The sequence below is a fragment of the Camelus dromedarius genome, chromosome 8 (assembly GCF_036321535.1).
Source record: "Camelus dromedarius isolate mCamDro1 chromosome 8, mCamDro1.pat, whole genome shotgun sequence".
NCBI lineage: Eukaryota > Metazoa > Chordata > Mammalia > Artiodactyla > Camelidae > Camelus > Camelus dromedarius.
In genome coordinates, this window is record NC_087443.1 from 73531541 (window position 1) to 73555709 (window position 24169).

The 24169-nt window shown below is 42.2% G+C and overlaps 1 non-coding gene across 1 annotated transcript; it reads right to left on the minus strand.

Moving 5' to 3' along the window:
* Positions 1-13981: 13981 nt before the first annotated feature.
* On the minus strand, positions 13982-14054 carry TRNAT-AGU (transfer RNA threonine (anticodon AGU)). Its single transcript has one exon. It is a non-coding gene; the product is annotated as a tRNA-Thr (tRNA).
* Between the last annotated feature and the right edge of the window lie 10115 nt (positions 14055-24169).

A 24169-nucleotide genomic window follows, 5' to 3' on the forward strand; every position in this document is an offset into this window, starting at 1 on the left:
TACCAATTAGGTATTATTGTAAGTGAATAACTTGATCTTCCAATTGGCCATTCATGGCAGAGAAATCCTGGTGAGTGATTGCAGATTTTTGAGCCCTGACAAATTTATGCAGTCTGGCTGATTCTTAAACAGACTTCACGGCTGCTTTTAAGGTGCCTCCATTTTTTCCTTTTCTCTTGATTTTTCTAACAGAATAGAGAAAAATGCACAAAAACTGAAATTTAAGTAATTCCCAGCTATTTTTGCTCTGGGCAGAGCACTGGTGGGATGAGACACTTGCGACTTGTGGTTTCAGGGAGTTGGGGGTTTATTCTTGAGCAATTAAATAAAATATGTCCATTTTTCTTGCGATTCTTAAGAAGAACTCGTACCAGTCCTTCTCGAACTCTTCCAGAAGATTGAAAAGGAGGGACTACTCCCAAACTCATTCTGTGAAGCCACCATCACCCTGATACCAAAACCAGGCAAAAACACTACCAAAAAAGAGAATTACAGACCAATATCACTGATGAACATAGATGCAAAAATCCTTACCAAAATATTAGCAAATTGAATCCAACAGCACATAAAAAAGGTTATACATCATGATCAGCTGGGGTTCATCGTAGATGTCCCTTATCAAGTTGATAGAACCATTACATTTTAGAGTGGGAAGGTATATCAGAAGTTCAGAAATAGTTTCATTCTTCAAATGAATGACTAATAGTGTATTGCTTAATGCAATCTTAAATATATATATACTTTTTACTATTGAGGAAACTGAGGTCCAGATGGCTTATTTGAAGTCACAGGTAGTTACTGGCAGAAGATCATAGACTTAACAGAAGCACACTGCCACACCCCTGCCTGCATGGAGCATTTAACAAGCATTATACTTACGATGACTTGTTTGCCCTTTTGCTCATTTTATTCTTGTGTTACACCAGGAAATGCATCAGAGAGGCAGAAACACTGTAACCCAAATAATATTTAATTATGAATAAAAGTCACAGTGGCCTCCTTGCCAGCAAAGTTCGTTTGCTTCTAACCTTTACAAATGCACCAGCCAGAGTAAATGACATTCTGGATGGGTTTGTACAGTCACGTTCAGTTACCTTTGCAACCTTATCCTGGAAAACATTATGAAGGCATGTTTTTCTGAGTACTGTGTACAGGGAACGTGAAGAATATAAGGTTTCTGCCAAAAAGCACTTGATTGGTCTTTAAACAATTGATGTTCAAATATGACTGTCTGCTTAGGGTCATAAATATTTACAAGGCTGACATTTGATTATTTTTTATGAAAACAGCTTAGCTGCCATTTAAGCTTTGGTGAGGAATGTACTTTTGCTTTTTGGAGAGAAATGTGTTTCCTGTCGTCCTTATTGGTTACCTGATTGCTAACTTTTAGGAGACTTCCATCTTGAGGCAGACACAATGTCATTAACATTTTGGAAAAATGTGCCAGTAGAGGCTCCTCGAAGGTTGATCAAATACCTTGTTCGTTCTCATAGACCCTGCAGCACTGTGCGCTCTATCCAGTTAGCGAAAGTACTTACCGAGCCCCTTCTGCGGGCCAGGCCCGTGCAGTGCTCTGGAGATACGGATGAATGAGCGACGTTCCCAAACTCAGACGTCACGGGACTCAAAGTCCAGCATAATGTTGACCATGTCTTACTCAATTCCTTATCAAAGTCATTAAGGGAATGAAAGCCATTTTTCCTTTGGTTTGTAACTTCATTAGCAGCATATAGCGTAAACAAGTGAGTTGGAGTTTTTATTATTTTTATTGTCTTTATCATCAGGAGCATTATTGGGTGAAGATTATGCACCAAGCACTTTCTTTTTCTTGCCTTGTTTTACTTATCCACGTAATAATTCTAGGAAGAAGGTACTGTTGGTTACATTCCCATTTTGCAGATCAGGATCAGAGGCACAGAGTGGGTTATACAACTGGGCCAAAGTCATAAAACCAGCAAGTGGAAGAACTGAATTGAAACCCAGGTGGTTTAGCTTCTGAGTTTATCGTTCTTAGCTGCTGACTACATGACCACCCGTCTTATCTGCTGTTTTCTCTATTCACCCACTGGCTAGCTGCTCTAGTCAATATCTGGCCAAACATTTGCACACCTGCTGTGTCCTCTTTCCTTTGTGCTGGGCTTCACCCTCAGTTGCTGAGATCAGAAGAAGGTTGGACAGGAGAGGTACGTGAGCGGCAGATCCTCTCAAAGTCCAGCTAGAGATGTCTTCATCTAGACATCTGCTTGTCCACTGAAATGGACCAACTATTTTAAAAAAGTGTTATGTTGAAGAATGAAAAGCCAGGAATATGCTGGACCACCGCTGCTGGCTGGTTTCCCAACTCTGTATCCAGTGACTTCGTGTTGATAGTTTGAATTGGTCATGGCAGGAGTGTTTACACCATGGAAGTTGGTAAACTTTACAGATCAGGCCCTCCCACAACCAGAGTCAGTAGTTAAAACATATACTAGCACACTCCTGGAAAAGACGAAAAGTCACCAAAAATAAGTTTAGCTTTAATTCCTTCCCAATCAGCAGGATGTCCGTGCTCTGGAGTCAGGATCCCAGCTCCCAGCCACAATCACTGCCTGGCACCACTGGTTTATTTTCCCCCTTTTAATCAGATCTGCTCTCTTCTTCTGAAATTCCATTCTGAAGGTGCGTCCATCCTTTCTCATTTCCCATCCCAGTGCTTCAGCCAGGTTCTGGGCTCTCCTCTGGGCTCTCCTCTGGGCTGCGGTAACAGCTTCCTCACTTGTGTCTCTGGACCAAGTCTTGCCCTGTCTAGCAACGGTCACTCCCAGCTCAGTCAATGGAGGGTGATTTTTCTAAAACACAAGTTCGTCTGTTGCTGACCCCTTATTTTGAAAGAAATACCTTTGTCTGTTGCTGACTCTGCAGATCTGTTTTTACCCTTCCTATCCAGCTTCATCGTGGGCTGCTCTCTCTGCTCCACCGAACGTTGTAGCCTCACTGAGCTCTTCCGCTGGAAGGGGTCACTCTGTCTACAGGACTCAGGCTGTGATCCTCACATTCATCCCATCATGTGTAAGTTTGTGTATCCATGTGTCTTCCTTCTCTCTGTGTGGTCCTTGAGTGCCAGGAAGGTGAGTTACTCAGCTTAGTCACCATTGTAGGTATCTGCTGATTTATTTATTCATTATCACTCCATCTTTTTGAGGGAAACTGATCATCTCACCCAACTCCTACCCCATTTCTGTGGTTCTGTGGGGCAGAATTTTTAAACCCTCAGCCAAGACCGTAGAGAACCTTGGCTCAAGATGGACCGAGAACTGCTTACTCTGATATCTTGGAACTGGCAGAGAGCAAGAGCAAGAGAGAGAGCAAGGAAAGCAGAGCCGACAATGGGATATGAAATTCACAAACTACTGGCGGCCGTAGTCTGAAATGTGCATCCAGGTCAAAGGAACCCAGTCTCCAGTGGGAGACAAGACCCGTTGTTGTAGAGCAAAGCACAGATGAGAGACTGGGAAAGAGGGCTTCCCGCTGCGTTCTGTCCTTGAGGCTGGGCTGCCGTTAAAATACTGTGATTTCAGAGTATCCTTTCAGTAAAGAGCCCTGCGTGGTTAATCTAGTTTGTGTTGGCCTTCTCTAGCAACCTCTATAAAGTAGACAGAGTAATGCCTGCTCCAAGATAGCCACAGTCCGATCCCTGGAATCTGTGAACGTGTTACATTACATGGCAAAGGGGAATTAAGGGGGCAGATGGAATCAAAGTTACAAATCAACTGACTTGAAGATTGGGAGATTATCCTGGGTTAGTGCATGGACCCAGCATAATCACAAGGGTCCTTAACGGTAGAAGAGGGAGGTAGCAAAGGAGGTCAGAGTCACCTGATGTGGGGGGGATTCAGTTGGCTGTTGCTGACTGAAGATGCAAGAAGGGGATATGGGGAATGCAGGTGGCCTCTAGAAGCTGGAAGAGGCAAGGAAACAGAATCTCCCCTAGAGCCTCCAGAAGGAACACAGCGCTGAACTCCTTGATTTTAGCCCCGTGTGACCCATGGTGGTCTTGTGATCCACAGAACTGTAAGGCAGCACGTCTGTGTTATTTTAAGTTTGTTACAGCAAAACCAAAATTTATACTGTAGCAACCTGACAGCCTCTGAGAACATCTCTATGCTCAGTATCTCAAACTTTAAACTTCCTTCTCTGAACGCTTCATGCCAGTTTTTGCTCTGTGGTCTTAGCAAGTCCCTTCACTACCCTTTATGCTCTCCAGCCTCTGCCTCCACACACCCACATACTTCATTTTCCTCCTTGTTGTGCGAATTTTCTAACAAAATTGCCAGCACATGGCAAGGTACCCAATGGAGTAGCACTAGTTGTTGTGTTTTTTTGTTTTTTTTTTTTTTTGCTATTTTCATAACAAAGGCATTTCTCATCTCTACAGAACCTAGAACGGTTCTCTTGTAAGTAGTTCCTTATGAAATTTGTGAAATTGAACTGAAAGTTGATAAAACACATAAAATTATCTTCTACAATTTCTGGCAAGTTTTAATTAAGGAGAATTTTAAAATACTGAAACTGGTCAAACTCATACTTCCCAATTTTTTAATTAAAATTATAAGGCAGCATCAGCATATATGTCTTACATCTCCTGCGTATTTCTTTTGGAGAACTCAAGTGTTTGATATTTAGCCTTCTTGTCTGGCTTTTCATCTTTCAATACAAAACATACTGGTTTCAGTCTTCTGATATTTCATTGACAAACTGGAACCATCTATGTTTCCTAAAAGATGAAATGAATCCATCAGCATATACGAATGGTTTAATTAAGAACTCCTCCTAATTTATATTCTGCTGACCAAGTTACATGTGTTAAGACCTTCCTATTGATTTTACTATCATTTTCTTCAATATTTTAAATGAACAGGATACCCTGTAGCTCAAGTGATTTAGTAGCCATTCCTTCTCTAGAGTTTTTAATTGTCTCCTGAAGTGTAACTCTAAGGTCTTTGTCATTAGTGTGGGGCTTCAGTCGCTATTTACAGCATTTAATTACATTCTGAGTTCTCACAAGTTGATAGATAGCAACTAAACTTTTGTAGTAAAATAAGCGTTTTGTTTAAATTTAATTCAGAGCTCTGCGTGAACGTACTGCAGGTGGGACTAAGTTAATTTGCTTGGGTTTTAATTAATACACCACTGGAAGGAAGGGACACATAGTGACGTTTGTATGGAAGCTGGAAGCTGGAGGTCAAACCTCAGTTCGACATAAGAAATAAAACATTGCAGATCTATGTAAACCCTCTGTTTCTGCCTCGCTCCCCCACCCTTCTTCTCTCCTTCTCTTTAGAGAATAACTTCTTTCATAAAGTTGGTATCATTCTTATGCTTTAAATAATTAATCTTGCATGTTTTCAAACTTTGCATAAATGGGACCCTACCATGCATATGTTTTTTCAGCTTCCTTCTGTTATGTAACATTTTGTTTTTGAGGCGTATTATGCATGTCGATGTGGCTCTTATTGATTCATTGGAGATGCTTTGCACACATCTGTATGTATAACTGAATCACAGTGCTGTTGCCATTTTCTGTTGCACAAATATATGATCATGTATTTTTCCATTCTCCTTTCAGTGGATTTTGAAATTATGTCCAGTTTTTCGCTTTTAGAAACAATGCTTCAGTGAACAATTTCACACGTGACCTTGAGAGAGAGGTTTTCTAGGTTAGAAACACACGTATGGAATTGTTAGACTTCAGCACGTGTGCGTCTTAAACCTGCCCTGTCTTGTGATGTTGCCCTCTGGAACGCTCAGCACACCAGCTGTGGGTGCAAGTCCTGTGTCTCCACATTCTCACTGCTTCAGGCGTCCCAAGACTACCCCCTGGTTGGGTGATTTCCTAGAAGGACCCACAGAACTCAGGAATAGTTTTTATCATGGCTGTGATTTACTACAGTGAAAGAATGCAGACAGGATCAATAAAGGAAAAGGGGTCAGATCTGGGGAGACCAGGTGTGTGTGAGCTTCCAGAAGTTCTCTCCTGATGGAGTTGTACAGGACACTCTTATACCTTTGGCAACTAACTGCAGCAACGTGTGTGAAATGTTGTGTGTCTGGGAAGAGTTTATTGACTCCTGGGAGTCTGGAGATTTTAATAAACGCTGGTTGGACAGGCACGTGTTGCCTTTGTGACTAGCCACAGCTACTGAACTCCAGACCTGCACAAAGAAAGTCACTGTTCACTGTAAGTCACAGTGTTTGCACAAATCATCTAAACAAGCTGTTGCAGCATGGTTAAAGTATATAAAACGCTCTTATCAGTTAGTAGCCCAAGGAACAGTCCAACAGTTCCCAGGAGCCAGCCAAGGGCTGGTCAGACAAGCAGGCCCTCCCAAGAACGCACAAGATTTGATCAATCAGGCCCGCTGAGTTAATTTTTCTACACACTTGCCAACATTGATATTTTCATTTTAAACTTTTAGCCAATTTGATGAGTGTGAAATAGAATCTCATTAGTATTTTAATTTGCATTTTCTTGATTACAGGTGAGACTGAGTGAATTTCCTCTTCCATGAATTGTCTGTTCGTATTTTAGTTCCCCCCTTTTCTTTAAATTAGGATTTTGGTATTTTCCTTATTGACTTGCAGTTCTTTCCACATTTTGAATGTTAGTTTGGATATGGGTTGCAAATACCATTGCTCTATCTGTAAACTGCCTTTCCCTTGTATTTCTAGTTTTTTAAGTTATTTTCTGGGAAATGGTGTTGAATGTTAGAAAAAAATTTTCTTCATTCATTGATGTATTAGTTTCCTGTGGCTGCTGTGACAAATTACCATAAACTGAATCACTCAGAACAATAGAGATTTATTCCCTCACAGTTCTGGAGGCCAGAAATCTGAAATTAAGGTGTCAGCAGGGTTTATGCCTCCTAGAGTCTCGAAGGGAGACCTCTCTCCCAGCTTCTGGGATCTGCCAGCAACCCTTGATGTTCCTTGGCTGGTAGCTGAATTACTCCAACCATAGAATCTGTCTTCACATCATCATCTCGGCTCTGTCTTCTCTGTGTGTCTCTCATAAGGATATTTATCGTTGAATTTAAGGCCCACTTGGACAATCCAGAATGATTTCCTCATCCCCCAATCCTTAACTTAATTATACATGCAAAGACATTTTTTCCAAGTAAAGTAACATTCAGAGCCTTGGGGATTAGGACAGGGGCACATCTTGGACAGTGGGCATGTAGCCCACTACAGTGGAGATAATCTTATCATTTGCTCCTTTAATTTGTTAATGTAGTCGATTATATTTATAGATAGTCTAACTTCAAACCATCCTTGCACTCATGGGATGAATCCTACTTGGCCCTGTGCACATGTGTATATGTGTGTATGAGCCAAATTCAGTTTTCTTCTGTTTTATTCAGCATTTCGAACCTGTGTTCATAACTAAGATTAGACTGTGATTTATTTTTTTTGTCCAGTTTTGATTTCAGGTTCCTATGAAATGATTCAAGGAGTCTTCCCTCTCCTCCCCCCTTGAATCGTTTGTGTAAGGCAAGGGTGCTTGCCTGTCAAGCCCACTTGGCCTTACTGGCGCTCAGTGTCCTCATGGGTCAAATGAGGATAATACTGGTACCAACTTTAGGGGTGGTGAGTGCTTGGTAAGATTGGCCATTGGTCCTGAAGATGACACCTGTTTGGCAGAACACCTGACTTGGCAGTTGTTGATGCCTGCTGAAACCGTCCTCTCTTGAGAGTTCTCTGACATTGGCCCACTCTCAAAGTGAGAAGTGGCTGGTTTAGAGGAAAGAAAATTGGACTAGTAGTCAGAAAATATGATATGGTGGTTTATTGCCTGGGTGATTTTGATCAAAACACTTATCCTTTTCTTTCCTGTTTTTGAACAGTTTTGTCTCTACCACTCTATGTATTGGGCCAGCATGAATATTAAAAAAGAGTTCCAGGGAGATTATCTTTTACAGAAATAGCTCTAACTCCCACAAAATGTTCTTAAGAGGCATTGCTGCTCTCTGCTCCTTAGCCTGTCCTCTCCCTGCCTGAAGAAAGAGCCTCAAAGGTCACTTTGTCCCCATCCACTCAATTCCATCCACTCAAGAATAAAGACTTACCTTATCCTAAGGTGACAAGGAACTTTGTCTATTATGGACTGAGCAGATTTAATTTGTTTTTCAAAAGGATTCAGGTTGATTAAGAACAATATTTAATGACTAGGAAGAGCTCACTGTGGATTAAAGTCCTATTCCACTCAAGGAACCCTGCTGATGTCACCATGTGCGTCCCACCAGCCCTCTGAGTCATGTACTTTCTCATCTTCATTTTATCCATGGGGACACCAACATTTGGAAAGATGAAACAACTTGCCAAAGGTCACAGAAATGCAGACATTTATTTAATTCTCAAATGTATTCCCAAATTTGATCAAGACTCGGACTTGCCAAAGAGTAGGTAATGGAAATTCCAGAAGGTCTCACTCAGAGAAGAGACTGGGAGCCCCAGGTATCTTTGAACAGCCCATGTGGTGAGCTGGTGTCTGACCAGATGGTGGCTGGGACATCGTGGGGCCTGCTGGGGGAGTGACCCCTATTTACTATGTACCGTTCCCCATGCAGAGCACTCTCAGGTACCTCAACTCCCTTGATCTGAGCATCAACACTAAAGAAATATAGACACCTGAGCTCATCCAGGAGGATCCAAAGCACAGGTTCAGGGTTCTCGTCCCCAGCAGTCATTGCCTAACTCAGAAAATGGGAGAAAGGACAAGACTGTGAGCATCCTGTTAGTAAAACATGAGTGAAGACCCTAACCACACCTGGAAATTTGATGCATAAAATATGACAGTGACTGTGCAGCCTGCTCCGAAGGTCAACAGACCCTTCACTGGTGTTCCCCAAAGCTACGAGGACTGATTAATGGGCCTCATTAGCCGGTGTAATCGGGCATTAGGAGAGCCGCCGCTTCTGCCCCGATGGGAGTAACAGTTGCCAACTCAAATGTGCAGATCAGCCTTGTTATTAACGAGGCTCACAAAAGTTTTAAGGCACTTTCAAAAATTACAACCTAACTCCTATCTTGGGTTGGTTAAAAGAGAAACGAAAACAAATTGGGCTGTCAGATTGGGTAGCCCCTTACAACTGGTGTAAAGGATTCAGAGAAGGTCATTACCTCAGTTGAGGAAGCCTTTCCTGCTCAATTTCTTAACAATGGTAATGAGGAAAATAAATGTGAAAGGAATGGCTTAGTGATGATATATGTCATCCCGAAGCCATTTCATCACAGGGTGCCAGCAGGTCTCAGAGCCTGACAGTATGGTTCTGGAAGGCAATTCTTCAAGTAGCCAGGACATTTTAATTGCTGTTTGTTTAAAATATCATCTTGCACTTAACTAACCTAATTTCTGTAGCCACCTCTTTGGCCTTCAGAGTGCTCTACACAGAATTTCTTTGGAATCAACACTGTGATATATCCTCTCGTCAGGGTTGGTCTCGTAAATGTTTGTTGAATGACTCTAAGATTCTGGAGTTTGTAGATCAAGTCTGATTCGGTTCTGTATTTCCATATGCTTGGGTAAGGTTTGATGAATGCATATGAAAGTTCTGGAATGGAACATTAGCCTAGATTGCTTTCTGTGTCTGCGATGGGGTTTGGGATACAAAGATGCAGAGCATATGGCTCCTGCCCTTCAAAATGCTGACCATCAGAATTAGGATGAAAGACAGGTTTTATGTAACGTGCCCGCATCACTTGGTTGGCTGGTTGGTTGTGGCTGCCTGAGTGTGTGCTAAGAGAATGTTGAGACCTAGTCTGGGATCAGTGGGAAAAACACTGTGATCAAATATAACATCTATCGTGGGCGAGTGGGGAGGAAGCTGGCAGAGTGCTGTATATTTTCCATCCCTGGTTCAAAGAGCATAAATAAACAAAATGCAATGTAGCAAGTGCCAAAGAGTAGAGCTATGTATACAACGCTTGGTGGTAATTCTGTTGAGGGCGGGAATACCTTCCCTGTTCAGGGCCAGCGGTGGTCCTGACCCACTGTGGGCAGGCTGTGCACATCTTGGGGAAGGTGGCAAGCATCATGGTGCAGTTCAGACATGTGCTGGCAGCTGGGCTACAGAGATGTTCCTGAGAGCCAGGCAGAATAGCTTTGTGGTCGCCGTGTAACTGCACACCCTCTTCCCAGTGCTGACAAGCCCCAAGCACTCCTTGGTCTTTGTAAGCTGTACAGAATTTGTCACATCGAAGAGTCTGCCTTTTAGAACCAGATGAAGGAGTTTTATTTCTTATACCTAATATGCATTTTTAGAAGGCCTTCAGGTTTGTTGATGGGGACAGATTTGAAACTCTGTACACTGAAAAGCTTACCACACCACCCAGTGTATGGAATGCAGAGTAAGACTGATCTTAAATCGTAAAATAATTTATTTTTCAAAATGCATGAAGCTGACATACCTGCTGAAATTTAAAGGGCTTCTTGCTGGATTTTAAAATTTCTCCTCTCTCCCTGCTTTGCTGGTGCCCAGGGTATGTACTTCTTTTGCTCCTTGGATCATCCAGTTCTGACTGTGGACGTCCCTCTCACACAGGGGTGGTGGGACCAAGAACGGCATCTGATGTCACTCTTATGGCCGAGTGCCCAGATTCACTCCTTGTTTACCTGTTCTAATCCAGTCTCTGAAAAATATACTTTCTAGAAACTCTTGTCAGTGCTGTTCCCAGTGGCTTTTTGGCTCTGCTCTCACAGACAGTGAAGAGGTCGTCAGCAGATGATGATCAGAACAGGATCAGGGGATGTGCTCCGCACCCAGAAGGAGCTGTGGTTCATCTTGACCCTCTTCTTTCAGGAGAGCTGAGGCTTCCAGGGAGGGCCATCTCCTGGTGGTCCGGTGGGCTTCTTGGCATTGCTCCCACCCGGCATTAAAGCCATCTCGAGTCCTCAAAAGACCATAGCAGCTGACCTGCTTGGTTGAAACTAGGCACTGGGGAAATTCCTTGGCTCTAAATAGTTCTGACTGTAACACTCTGAAAAGACCGATTTCTCCCTCTAGGTATCAGTAGATATAAAAAGTTAGCTCCACCTGCCACCACATCCTTGAACAAAGAGGACATTAGCATCCAGCACTTCTCACATCCACCCCTGGAAGAGCAGGGTTTGGCATGGCTGGTGGCTACCGATCCGGAAAGGAGAAGCTGAGGTCTGGATGGAGATGCTCCCCCTGCCTCTGACTTCTTGTTTTCCCAAGTGGTGCCCCAAAAGCCCGTCTAAGTTCATGGGAATCTGACCACTTCTGCTCAAAATCCTCTACTGTCTTCCCATTTCTCTTGATGCAAAAACCCCAACATTCTCAGAATGGCCAACCAGGTGGCAACAGCCTGGTCCCCCTCTGTGAACTCACATCTTGCTCATCACTTTGCTCCAGCCAAACAGGTCTCCTGCCCTAAGCCTTTGTCACTGTCTGTTCCTCAGCCTGGAATGTTCCTACCCACCGTGGGTAGCTCCCTATCCTCCCTCACTTTGTGCTCAAACGTCATCTACCCAGCGACGTCTACCCTGCCCTGTGTTTTACATTGGAAACCTCTTCCCCACCCTCGTGCTCCAGCCCCATCCTTCCCTGCTCTAGATTTCCCCATGGCTTTCGTCACTGTCCATTTCCATTTACTCTGTTTCATTTACACGTTTGTTACATTTGTTGTTTGTGGTCCCCGCTTGAAATGCAATCTCCACACAGCAGGCTTTTTGTCTGTCGGTTTCTAGATGTATCCCAGACCCTCAAATGGTGCCCGGCGCATGGGAGACCCTCAGAGAGTATTTGCTGAGTGAATGAGTGGCTGCATGAACGCACACGCGGCTGTGGGGTCAGGGAGTAACTGTCACAGGGGACTGGTGGGGGTGTCTGGAAGGTCTCAGTTACCAGGATGCGACTTCTGAACTGGGAGTCTTACAGACAGATGGAGCTGTGGTGAGGAGAGAGGAGTCGGGATGCTTCTCAGGCAGTGGGAATAGCAGTCATCAAGCCATCAGGGGCCAGGAAAAGAAAATTAAGGGAGCACACTAGTTACAATGACAATTTTATGACATCGAAGTAAGTATGCCTATCCCCAGACTCCTTACCTTAAATGATTCATCGTGTTCTTATGAAGTTCTCATGTCTTGTAGGTTTAGCTGAATCTCAGTCAGGATTCCTTGGGTTTGCAATACTGCACTGAAAGCCAAATTCCTATCAGAAGATTGAAGTTTGAAACCTGAAAATGTGGGGTATTGTCACCCGTTTCAGACAGATTCCTAAGATACTCGAAAGCATGAATCTATACGTCTGAAGCTGTGCAGAGACTCAGATTGGTTCGTATTTGTTCTCATGGGGAAAGGGCATGAAAATGTCTATTAAGGCAACTGATTGGCGGTGGAAATCTCCCCCACCCTCCACCTGCGGCCTTTTAGAGGACAGAACCTGGCTGAGTTTGACGACCTTGAGGCTGCATCTCTGAGGAAAGTGGCAAGAAGCAAATGGAATGTTGGCTTGAATTTCACCCAGATATCATAGATGAAGTGATACTCTCCAAATTTCTTCAGGATTATAGAGAAAATTAAATTAAAATTTAGGAATTCTATGTGTGAAACTTAAGCAGTGACAAATTCTACAAGGTCGGGGTGTGGCATAGTTAGAAAAAAAAAAAAAGCGCTAGGTTTTAAGGTCTATACCCAGGGTTACAGTCCTGGCTTCATCCCTAGGACCTTGGCCAAATGCCTTCACTTTTCTGAGCCCAGGTGGTCGCAGTTACAAACAATAGGGTTGTTGTGGGGAAAGGCCCTGCACAGGTGCTCAAAAATTACTAGTCAAATTGGAATGTGTGAGTTACAATTCAGGCAGACATGCATGAATGTTTTGTAAATAAAAAAAGACACTAAATCGAGAAATTATGAGTCGAAATGATGGAATGCAGAGATTATAGAAAGAGATGACAGTGACTGGAGAACACCGTTTTATATTCCCTAATGTGACTGATGAAGTTGGTATTCATTACTACAGCCCCGACTCACTTGGGATTGAAATGGGATGCCATATGCCTTGCCGGGGGAACAGTCATAATTCATTACTGCTAAAGGAAAATCATTAGTATGACACATTGCCAACAGAAGGAACACAGTCACAAAGCTCTAGAAAAATAAACAGTTCACGCGAGAGCTTCCATTGGTCGGAATGCTTGAGTGATTACGATACTGTGGCTCATTTTTCATCCTTAACCGGTCAGCAGATATTGGACGAAAAAAGCAGGAAGAGAAATTTTATGTTTAGGGAGAAAAGATTGGAGCGCTGTGTCCTTAACTGACCTATTTATAATCTCTTTGCTGGGCAGCCTGTCCTTATCTTTGGCTGACCAGAATCCTAACTCCTTCTAGTATTTGAGGAATCCCCCACCTTCTGTGGCTTGGGAGGTGTCAAGGTCCACTGGGAGAGGATGACAGAGCCACATCCTCTCTCTTGACGACCCCAGTGACAGAGAATAATCTCTGGTCCCATCTGTTTCCCAGGGTATGGGATAAAGACCAGTTTATGGCTGAACAGGGTTTGGGAATTACTTAGACGGATACTTGGAATGAGCAAGACACTTGTATTTACATGAAAATGTAAAGCAGTACGTTGGGTTTAAAGAATGAAACGCATTGCTCTTTGAGTGTGACCTTGCAAGGGAATGAGTGACAGGATTTTGGCATGAAATGGGGGTGGATAATGCAAAGGAAAGGGCTCTGCAGATTGTAAAGTACTAGAAAAATGTTGGCTCTTTTTGATTTTCTGCCTTGCAGAATTGTTTACAAACCGCATGAGATAGGAAGTGCTTAAACTTGCTTTGTGGATAATACCAAGGGCTGACAATTGTGCAGGAGAATGAATGGGAAACCTCATGACCTTGCAGGAGAGTCTATTGGTGCTGCTCCTTTGTCTTTTTAAAAATTTTTTGGTGGGGGGCATAATTAGGTATATTTATTTAATGGAGGTACTGGGGATTGAACCCAGGACCTCATGCACACTAAGCATGCACTCTACCACTGAGCTATACCCTCCCGCCTTGGTGTTGCTGTTTTGGAGAGCAGTTTGTCAACCTTTAGGGAAACTGAAAACACACATAACTCTAAGACCCAGCAACTCCACTTCAAGGGAAATTTCTTACCTCACAAAGAGACATGTACAGGGATGTTGATCACAGCATTGTTTATAATAACAAAGGGTTGTAAATAAGCTATGTAGGCAGCAGTAAGAGGAATTGATAAACGTGTTAAGTGCATAAAAAGGAATATCATAAGCCATTAAAAATAGCCATTGATGTACCAATCAAGCCCAACAGAAAAAAAGACAGAAGCTTCGACCAGTCACTTTGCCAAATGATCAGTAAACATATAAAAAGATTGTCAGGTTCATTGGTTAGCAAGGAAATTCAAATTAAAGCCATATTTATAGCTACAGCATTGGCACAGGCTTACCTCTGACACTATTGAGACTGAGAAGCTTGGTGCCACTGGAACGATGATTCTCTGCTGGGAATCACTGTTGCTTCAAACACTTTGGGCGACAATTTAGTATCATCTAGTGAAGTGGAAGATGCCCTCCTAACCCAGCAATTCCACTCTGGGGCTCCTGCACGTATGCTTAATTAAGAATTCTCAGACCAGCTTTGTGATAGTAAAAAGCCAGAAACAACCCAAATATCTGAGGATGGGAAATAGATACATAATCATACACGGCTATGAAAATGTTATTACAACATTTATAAGCATCTGCAGGAATGAACCTCACATACATACTGTTGAATATTAAAAAGTTACATAAGAATATCTATAATTCCATTTACATAAAGTTGAAAAGCATGCAAAACTAGACAACATGTTGTTTTGGAGTATATAACATATGTGGCAAAACTAATAAAGAAAGGTAAGAAAATAATAAGCAAAAATTTGGGATTTTTGGGCTATCTATTGGGTGAGGAAGTTTGGTCGGATCGGGTCACCTTATTTCTATGGTACTGGCAACAGTCTAATAGCAGGTGGTGGATCACCGGGTGTTCATTTTATTGTTAATCTCAATACTCTTTATATACATATTAATATCAATAAGTCTTAAACATGTAATATTAAATGAAAAAAGTAAAAAGCCAAATGATACACCCAGCACAATCCTGCTTGTGGAACAAGCATAACCCGCACTACTGTTAAGAATGCCTCTAGGTGTAAATAAAGCCATGCGGGGCAGCTATACGTGAAGTAAACAAGAGTGTGTAATATAGTAGAGTGGAAATAGAATTAAGAGTTGGGTGAAGAAGCCAAAATAAATACAATTTTGAAATATTATTGATAAAAACGGGGCTCTTTGTGAATTCTTGATGCTAATATGCTACCAACTGGCTTGAGGTGGGCATATTCACTGCCTTACTCTAATCCTATACATTTGAAATCCCCAAGGAAAAGAAAGGTTTCTTCACAAACTGGAATAGTCAAAATAAAGTGTTAATTCTTAAAACGTGTTTTGCTTGTTGGTAGGTTAAGAGTCATACCAGGGATGTACAGTAGAAAATAAAGCTATTAGCTAGTTGTCTTAAATCCTTGGTCATACGTTTGTCATGAACTGAAATGCATACTTAATTTTCCTCTCACTTCTTTTAAGCTGAGTAAGTTATATGGATACCAAGATTGATTCAAAATAGAAATCTTTTCATGGTTTTATGGTCAATGAATCCACCAGTACTAGGAGCCATGTTCTACACTGATTTTGCCTTCTCTTAACACAATCCAACATTTTTTTCATCTAAAATATCTCTCAGATATGTCCCTTCTCTGTTTCATCACTCACCACCAGTCATATCACATCACACCCAAACTACTGATGTGGCCTCTATTCTGTTTACTCTGTAGCTGCTCTATTCCCAAATCTATCGTTTTCAGGCTGATCAAAAGTTCAACTGGTATCTTCATTCTAAAGAATATTAGAATAATTCAATAATAGCCAGAGTGATAAGGCAGGAAAAAAAGCCATTATAGCTGTTAAGAAGGAAAAAATAAAAGTGTCCTATCTTTAGAAGATACTATGCATCTAGAAAACCCTGGTGAATTACAGGAAGGCTATTAGAACTGATGAGACAATTCATTCAATGAGGTGGTTAGATATGAAATACACATACAAATATCAAAAGCTTCTTCAGATGTCAGCAATACATTATTGAGGAAATGTGATGCGGAAAAATGCCATTCACCTAGCCACCCTTGCTGAGGATGTTGGGTTGCCTTGTCTGCACCCAGAGTGCCACAAGGTCTCTCGTGAAAATAATCCCATCTACTTTGGCCCTCATCTACCCTTTACCTTGGGCGGAACCCCTTCCAAAGGGCTGGGGAGGACAACTGTCATAGCAACTCCTCCACTGTCCTTGACACATTTCTCCTACAACACTTAAGAGCTGCAACCCTGCCTCCAACACAGAGACCTTTAACATTCTCCCTCCCAATACAGTTTCATGTCCTCAGAATCGCATTTCCAACCACATTGCCAATTCAGAAGGCTCTGTATTTGCATCACTAAAAGGTCCATTTGGCTGGTTTTCCTAAGAAAATGGAACAGTCTCCTCAAATGGACTATTGAAGTCTCTTCTTCCTGCCAGACAGAAGTGGCTTATTTACAGCTTTTAAGTGACAGATTTCTTTCTCTTTCTTTCTTTTTTTTTTTAGCCTCACTGTTTCAAAAGCAATAGTTCTGGACAAAATTCTTTATGATGATAGAAACTCAAAAGTCATGAATTCTGGGGGTCAGGGTTACCTGGATAAGGGACAAGACAGGATTTTCTGGGCTGATGGAAATATTCTGCATCTTGTTTTGGATGGTGGTTTCACAGGTCGATACAACTGTCAAAAATCACTGAACAGAACACTTTGGATCTAAACATTTTATTGTATGTAAATCATACTTTAAAAATAGCTATAGTTCTAAAAAGTTAGGGTGCCTCGGTATTGTCCAAAGTCTTCTTAATGATGCACAGATTTGACCGCAGAGATTCAGTCAGTGGACTGTGGATGGCGTCGAGGAAGCCGTGCTCTTAATGAGCACATTCAGGTGGTTCTTCTGCCCACGCTTTGGGGAACACAGACTTAGTCTCTGGGTTTCCGTCTTGGCACCCTAGACACAGTGCTTGTTTAGAGGCCCCTGTTCAGTGTATAAGCATCTGGTGGGCCTGCTTCATTTCCCTACCGTATCCCTGACCCTGCCGGGCCTGGAAGCTTCTGTGAGACAAAGGCCCAGAATCATTGGCCGCCTCTTCTCCAGGCAGAATGGAAGCGCAGCCTCAGCTAGGTCAGACGAACTGTGTTGCCTGCTGGAAAAGTCATGTCAATTTGCTTTAAATGTCCAGAAAATACTGTTGTGTCAGCAGTTGTCCCCACCCTTCTTCTGAGATGGAATTTGAAGTTTACCCACAAGCTTGCCCTGAATCACAAGACTTTCTAACTTTTCCTTCACCCTTGATGCATGGCTAGAAATTTCTGCTACTGAAGTCACTTCTATAGGGTGAGATGCAATTTCTCGCCAGTAGATCCTTGTTAGAATGCAGAATAGGTGTGTGTCACAGAGCAGGAAGAGGCTAAAGAAGTCAGATGCATGAAGGGATGCCAGGGCATCTAAGTGATGAACAATCAGCACAAGAAAGGAAAAGGTTTGCCACACTATGGGCCAGAACCAGTAACAGGGCCTCAGTGTGGAAAGAAAACAGCAGTTACGTTACCTCCAACCCACCCCTATGGGGGAATCGCATATGTCTTGGGGAGAGGAAAAGGTTGCCAAGTAAAACTGAAGGCAGTGGCCCCAGGCAGCTCAAGCCATTCTGCTAGGGGTTTCTATTAGTTATGTATTGCTTGCTATACAGCAAGTCACCCCAACACTTACTGTCATAAAAACACCCAAACATTGTTTCATAGATTTCGTGAGTTGAGAATTACTGAGCAGGTTAGCTGAATGGCTGTAGCTCAAGGTATCTCAGGAGTCATAATGCTGCAGTCAAGATGTTAGCCAGGGCTGTGGTCATCCGAGGGCTTTACTGGGGCTGGAGGACTCCCTTCCCAGATGGTACCAGGCTGTGGGCGGGAGGCCTGAATTCCTTCTACGTGGACCTCTCCCTTGGATGCTTAGTAATCGCAGCGTGGCAGTTGGCTCCCCCAGAGCAAGTAACCCAAGTGAGAGCAGCAAGGATAAAGCCGTAATGTCTTTTATGACCTAGAATTGAAAGTTACGCACCGTCATTTCCACCACATTCTGTCTGCTAGCAGTGAGTCGCTACGTACGGCCAGCACTCCAGAAGAGTGGAATTGAGCTTTGCTCTTTGAATGGAGGAGTATCCAAAAATTTGTGGAGACATTTTAAAACCAGCACAGGCTCTCACTCCCTTTTCCATCCCCCACAAAGAGAGAAAGAGGGGAATAGTAAAGAGGAACAAGTTTACCTACAGCTTAGAGAGGTAGTCCTCTGAATCAGCCCTTATGTGTTACACTTCTTATAAGTCCAAAAACCTCCTCATCGTTAAAGACATTTTGGGGTTAGGTTTTCTGTCGTCGCAACTGAAAAACAGCCTAATGCCTCAGAATGTAGCTTGTTGGGGCTCACGATGCAAGCGGGCAGGTGGGATGGAGGTCAGTGAGGCAAGACCCTTGTGCTCAGGAGAGGCCAGCCCATCCCCAGTCTAAGGGGATAGATGATGATTAGTCGAAAGCCAACTGTGGTAATTCCATTCCCCTTGTTAATCAGTTGGCTTAAGTCAGTGGTTCTCAAACTGGAGCAACAGAAGCGGCCCCACTGCGGAATTTCGGATTCAGTAGGTCCATGGTGGGCTGAGAAACTGCACTTCTACGAAGTCCCCAGGTGTTTCTGCTGTTGCTGGTCCTGGGGCCACACTTTGAGAACCGCTAAATTAGGCCAGTGGAATGGTAAAGGGCTAGTCTTCCGGGGGGATCCCGGGGAAGGAAGACTTTCTACATCTTAAAGAGACCAAAAAAGAGGCAGAGTTTCGGTTTTTTTTGCTTTTGGATGTTGGTGTGTGAAGGCACGTCACCAGGAGCCCTCCTGTGACTGTGAGGACAGTGGACCAACAAGCTGATGTTGTCAGAGTAGAAAGACGGTGAGAGCCTGGGTCTATGATGACGGCATGGAGTGTCTGAATTGACCAGCCCTGAAGCTCTTTTACAACCACACTCCGTTTGCGAGATAGTAAGTTTCCTTATTGGTCAGGTCATGAGGAATTAGGTTTTACGTTTTCTCAGCTGGAACAAAAAACCCCAAGCTCATGCATATACAAAATTTTAAGTTTGTAACACTTGTTGGCACGTTGTCTTCCCAAAAGCTGTACGAATTTACACTCCTACCGCAGTGTCAGAGTGCTTACTCCCCTACACCCTTGTCAATACTGGGTAATAGCATTTTAAACATCTGAACTAATTTGACAGGTGAAAGATGACATCTCTTGGTGTTAATTTGCATTTCCATGATTACTAGTGAGAGTGAGGATTTTTTTTTTAATATCCATTTTTTTTTTTTGAGGCAGATGCAGTGTAGACAAGAGACTGGGCTATAAACATAATGTCTCCATGATAATCGCCATGCATTACTGTTGCTTATTCGGGTGGGACTGAAAGTATGTGGCTTAGGCTATTAACTCTGGTGCGAGCTCGGGTGCACTGTTGCTGTTGGCAACAGCTGGGCTCGGGCAGAGGCTTCAAATCTGTCCTGGTAACCGGCAAAAAGAACAACCTCATCCCCAACTTTTATCTTCCCCTTTGGATCTTTTTAGCTTGAGATATGTGTTTCTGTGGCTGCCATTTCTCTCCTCTTCAAAGCGGTCAAGAGTATGAACAGTGCTGACAAAGTCTTCCTTTCTGAAGATGTATTAAAAATTCATTCTAAAAGCAAGGGGGAAGTCATCAGACATTTCATTGCTTCGTAAAGCACAGTGCAGCGGATGACCAAGGCCAGACACGAGTCAGGTTGAAGATCATTAATCACAGCAGACTATTTGTGTCCAGCTTTACCTCCAGCATCGTGTATTAGAGTGATCGAGCTTTGGAAATAATGTTTCTGACTGGAATGGGTGGAGGCTTGGAAGTTGGTACAGTTTCCGCCAGTTCCCAGAAACAAAGCATCGTCAGGATTCTGGCTTAAAGTCTTCTCCTGATGTATTTTTTTCCCCTGTTGATGTTTGTAATTGGAGGCGGCTAGGTGCACAAAAAATTGTAGAATTATGGCTCTTCATTGGAGAGGTCAAGATGTCGGATTGAATTAGCCACAGTGAGGGCATAAATTGTGTCTTCTGTATCAAACACACACACACACACACACACACAAACATGCACACACACACTGGCACACGCTCAGTGCTCAACCCTATATGCTGAGTGAAGGAATGAAAATACACAGACCTATCTCTGAGCATTGCCATTCTTCCACCAATCTGTAGTGGGATGAAATCTCTGTTATTGGTATAACTGAAGCTCCCTGGCTCGTCAAATAATTAAGTCACTGAGATCTTCCATGACGTTCGTAGGAAACTGGGGCTGTAGCCGAGCCCCAAGAATGAAGGGGAGCTGTGCTGAAGCTGTGCTGGAGTGATGGCGGTGGTGGAGAGGACGGATGGAAAGAGAATTGTTAGGCTTTGCCTGGCTGGTTATGAAGAATGAAGGACAATGAGGAATCCAATCAGGATGACATGTCTGTTCCCTCTTTTAATCTGACAGATAATAAATGAGAATTATGTTGCTGTCACATTTGACCTTGACCAACGGGAAAGCTCCTAAGTCAGTTAAGAGTCAGTAACAGTGATTGTGTTACTTCTTGTGGTTGACGTCACTGGTTTTGATCTTCTGTTTTTGGAAGATGTCTCTGATGTACAATTGGAACTAGGCAGTGCAGCGTATGTAGGTAAAAAAGTAAATACAGCCTGGCACATAGAGCAAGTCCTTCCCACTGGTAACGTGAGCCCAAAGGGAGAGAACAAGCAAGCATTTGGAGTGAATCCAGGCACAGTGGGGCAGGGGGAGTTGGTTGTGAATTGTATAGACGGACGTCTAATCTCAGCTACACTGATCTGACTTTTTAAAGTATTTAAATTTTTAACTTTAATTCAACCAAACAACTCTTTCCTTGATTCTGCCTGTTTACCATTACCAGACAGGCAGTTTTACTGACTTTTAACACTGCTTTACGTATATATCAGATAAGCTCATTGGAAATCTGCTTTTAGTCCTAATTTTATTTTATTTTAAATAGGAACTTGGAGTTGGAGTTCTGGAAGCTTTCAGCTTTCCTCTGATTTGATGCCAAGCCCCCTTGTTTGCTTGTGTCTTTTTAATCTTCATTTTCATTTTCTCTTCTCTTCTGTTAACTCCTGGACACAGAAAGCAAGGCTCCAGCTTGACACTAGGGTGTTCGAAGCCTGAGACTGGGAGAGGCAACTGCTTGTCCTGAGGCGGGCATAGGATCTTCAGTCTTTATTTCCTATTATTGAGAAATGTTTTCCGCTTTCTTAATGTTTTCCTGGATTTTATTTTCAAAATTACAAGAAGTAAACTGGATTTCCCCAGTGAGCACACAAAAGATGGTCCTGTGCCTCTCTCCTCCCTCCCTCCCTCCTTTCCTTCCTTCTCTCCCTCTTTCCTCCATTTTTATGATGCTGGAGTTGCGTTCCCTTTGATCTTTCATTTTTTCTTAGGAGGAGACAGACTACCCACTTTTTGAGAACACTGTATGTACCCCTAGAGAAGAGTCTGTCCTAGCCACTTGACCTTGTCTGAACTTCCCCATCACTAGCTGAGTTTTTTGTTTGTTTGTTTGTTTTAGCTGGGATTCTTTAGGAAAAATTGTTGTGATACACAATGTTTGTGTTTAATCATGCTTATCATTTCATCTGTTGAAAACCAGCAACTAATTATTTGTGAACAGAATCTGTGTCTTGTCCCCAAGTATTCCAGAGGAGACTACTCTAGAAAATGTAGATCATTGCTCAGATGGTTTACATACTGATGTATTAATCGCTACAAATGAAGAAATTTTGTTTTTTTTTTAACATTTTTATTGAGTTATAGTCATTTTACAATGCTGTGCCAAATTCCAGTGTAGAGCACAATTTTTCAGTTATACATGAACATACGTATATTCATTGTTGCATTTTTTTTTTCGCTGTGAGCTACCACAAGGTCTTGTATATATTTCCCTGTACTACACAGTATAATCTTGTTTATTTATTCTACATATGCCTGTCAGTATCTACAAATTTTGAACTCCCAGTCTGTCCCTTCCCCTCCCCCTTGGCAACCACAGGTTTGTATTTTATGTCTATGAGTCTATTTTTGTTTTGTATTTATGTTCTCTTTCTTTCTTTCTTTCTTTCTTTCTTTCTTTCTTTCTTTCTTTCTTTCTTTCTTTCTTTCTTTCTTTCTTTCTTTCTTTTCTTTCTTTTTAGATTCCACGTGTGAATGATCTCATATGGTATTTTTCTTTCTCTTTCTGGCTTACTTCACTTACAATGACATTCTCCAGGGACATCCATGTTGCTGCAAATGGCATTATGTTGTCGTTTTTATGGCTGAATGTATTCCACTGTATAAATATACCACATCTTCTTTATCCAGTCATCTGTCGATGGACATTTAGGCTGTTTCCATGTGTTGGCTATTGTAAATAGTGCTGCTATGAACATTGAGGTGCAGGTGTCTTTTTGAAGTAGGGTTCCTTCTGGATATATGCCCAGGAGCGGGATTCCTGAGTCACATGGTAAGTCTATTCCTAGTCTTTTGAGGAATCTCCATACTGTTTTCCACAGTGGCTGCACCAAACTGCATTCCCACCAGCAGTGTAGGAGGGTTCCCTTTTCTCCACAGCCTCTCCAGCATTTGTCATTTGTGGACTTTTGAATGATGGCCATTCTGACTGGTGTGAGGTGATACCTCATTGTAGTTTTGATTTGCATTTCTCTGATAATTAGTGATATTGAGCATTTTTTCATGTGCCTATTGACCATTTGTATTTCTTCCTTTGAGAATTGCTTGTTTAGGTCTTCTGCCCATTTTTTGGATTGGGTTGTTTGTTTCTTTCTTATTAAGTCATATGAGCTGCTTATATATTCTGGAGAACAAGCATTTGTTGGTTTCATCATTCGCAGAAATTATCTCCCTTTCCTTAGGTTGTTGTTTTGTTTTACTTACAGTTTCCTTTGCTGTGCAGAAGCTTGTAAGTTTCATTAGGTCCCATTTGTTTATTCTTGCTTTTATTTCTATTGCTTCGGTAGACTGCCCTAGGAGAACATTTTTGAGATGTATGTCAGATAATGTTTTGCCTATATTTTCTTCTGGGAGGTTTATTGTATCTTGTCTTATGTTTAAGTCTTTGATGTATTTTGAGTTGATTTTTGTGTATGGTGTAAGGGAGTGTTCTAGTTTCATTGATTTACATACTGCTGTCCAGTTTTCCCAACACCATTTGCTGAAGAGACTGTCTTTATTCCATTGTATATTCTTGCCTCCTTTGTCAGAGATTAGTTGACCAAAAGTGAAGTTGTATTGTCTTTTGAGTCTCTCATAAAACTTAGTTGCCTAATATTTTGCTTCTGTTGATTCAGTGTTGCATCTTTCTGGGATGGAGGGACTAAACATACAATAAATGTAACATATTTTAACAAATGAGTTTAACAAACGAAGCAGTTTGTCCTGGTTAGGAAGGTATATTCTTATTATAAGAGTCTCTGGAACCATCCTGTTTTTAAATTCATCCTCTAGTTATTTAATTCCTGAAAACCATAGACAAACATTGGATAAACTGGTAAATCTTTCTAAACATTGCCTTGTTGCAAAGGCTTTCATTAGTTATTTCCCAGATCAAGTGGAGATAATTAAATATTCCAAAGTATTAAAACAAACACAAAAACAAAACTTCTAATTATCTGGACCATTCTCTGATGAAGCAAAAACGAGTTCCAAGTTCATTCTTGAGAGCTGAGGCAGGCAAACTTTCGTTTCCTTCAAAGTAACTTACAGGCAAACAGAGTTAGGTGGTGTCTATATGAGCTTTTTATGCTGATGAAAAGGACCTATGTAAATACCAATTCAAAGGAGAGAGACATGCTTTGGAAAAAGACAGGGAAGTTAGTTTACTTGTGAGACGATGTC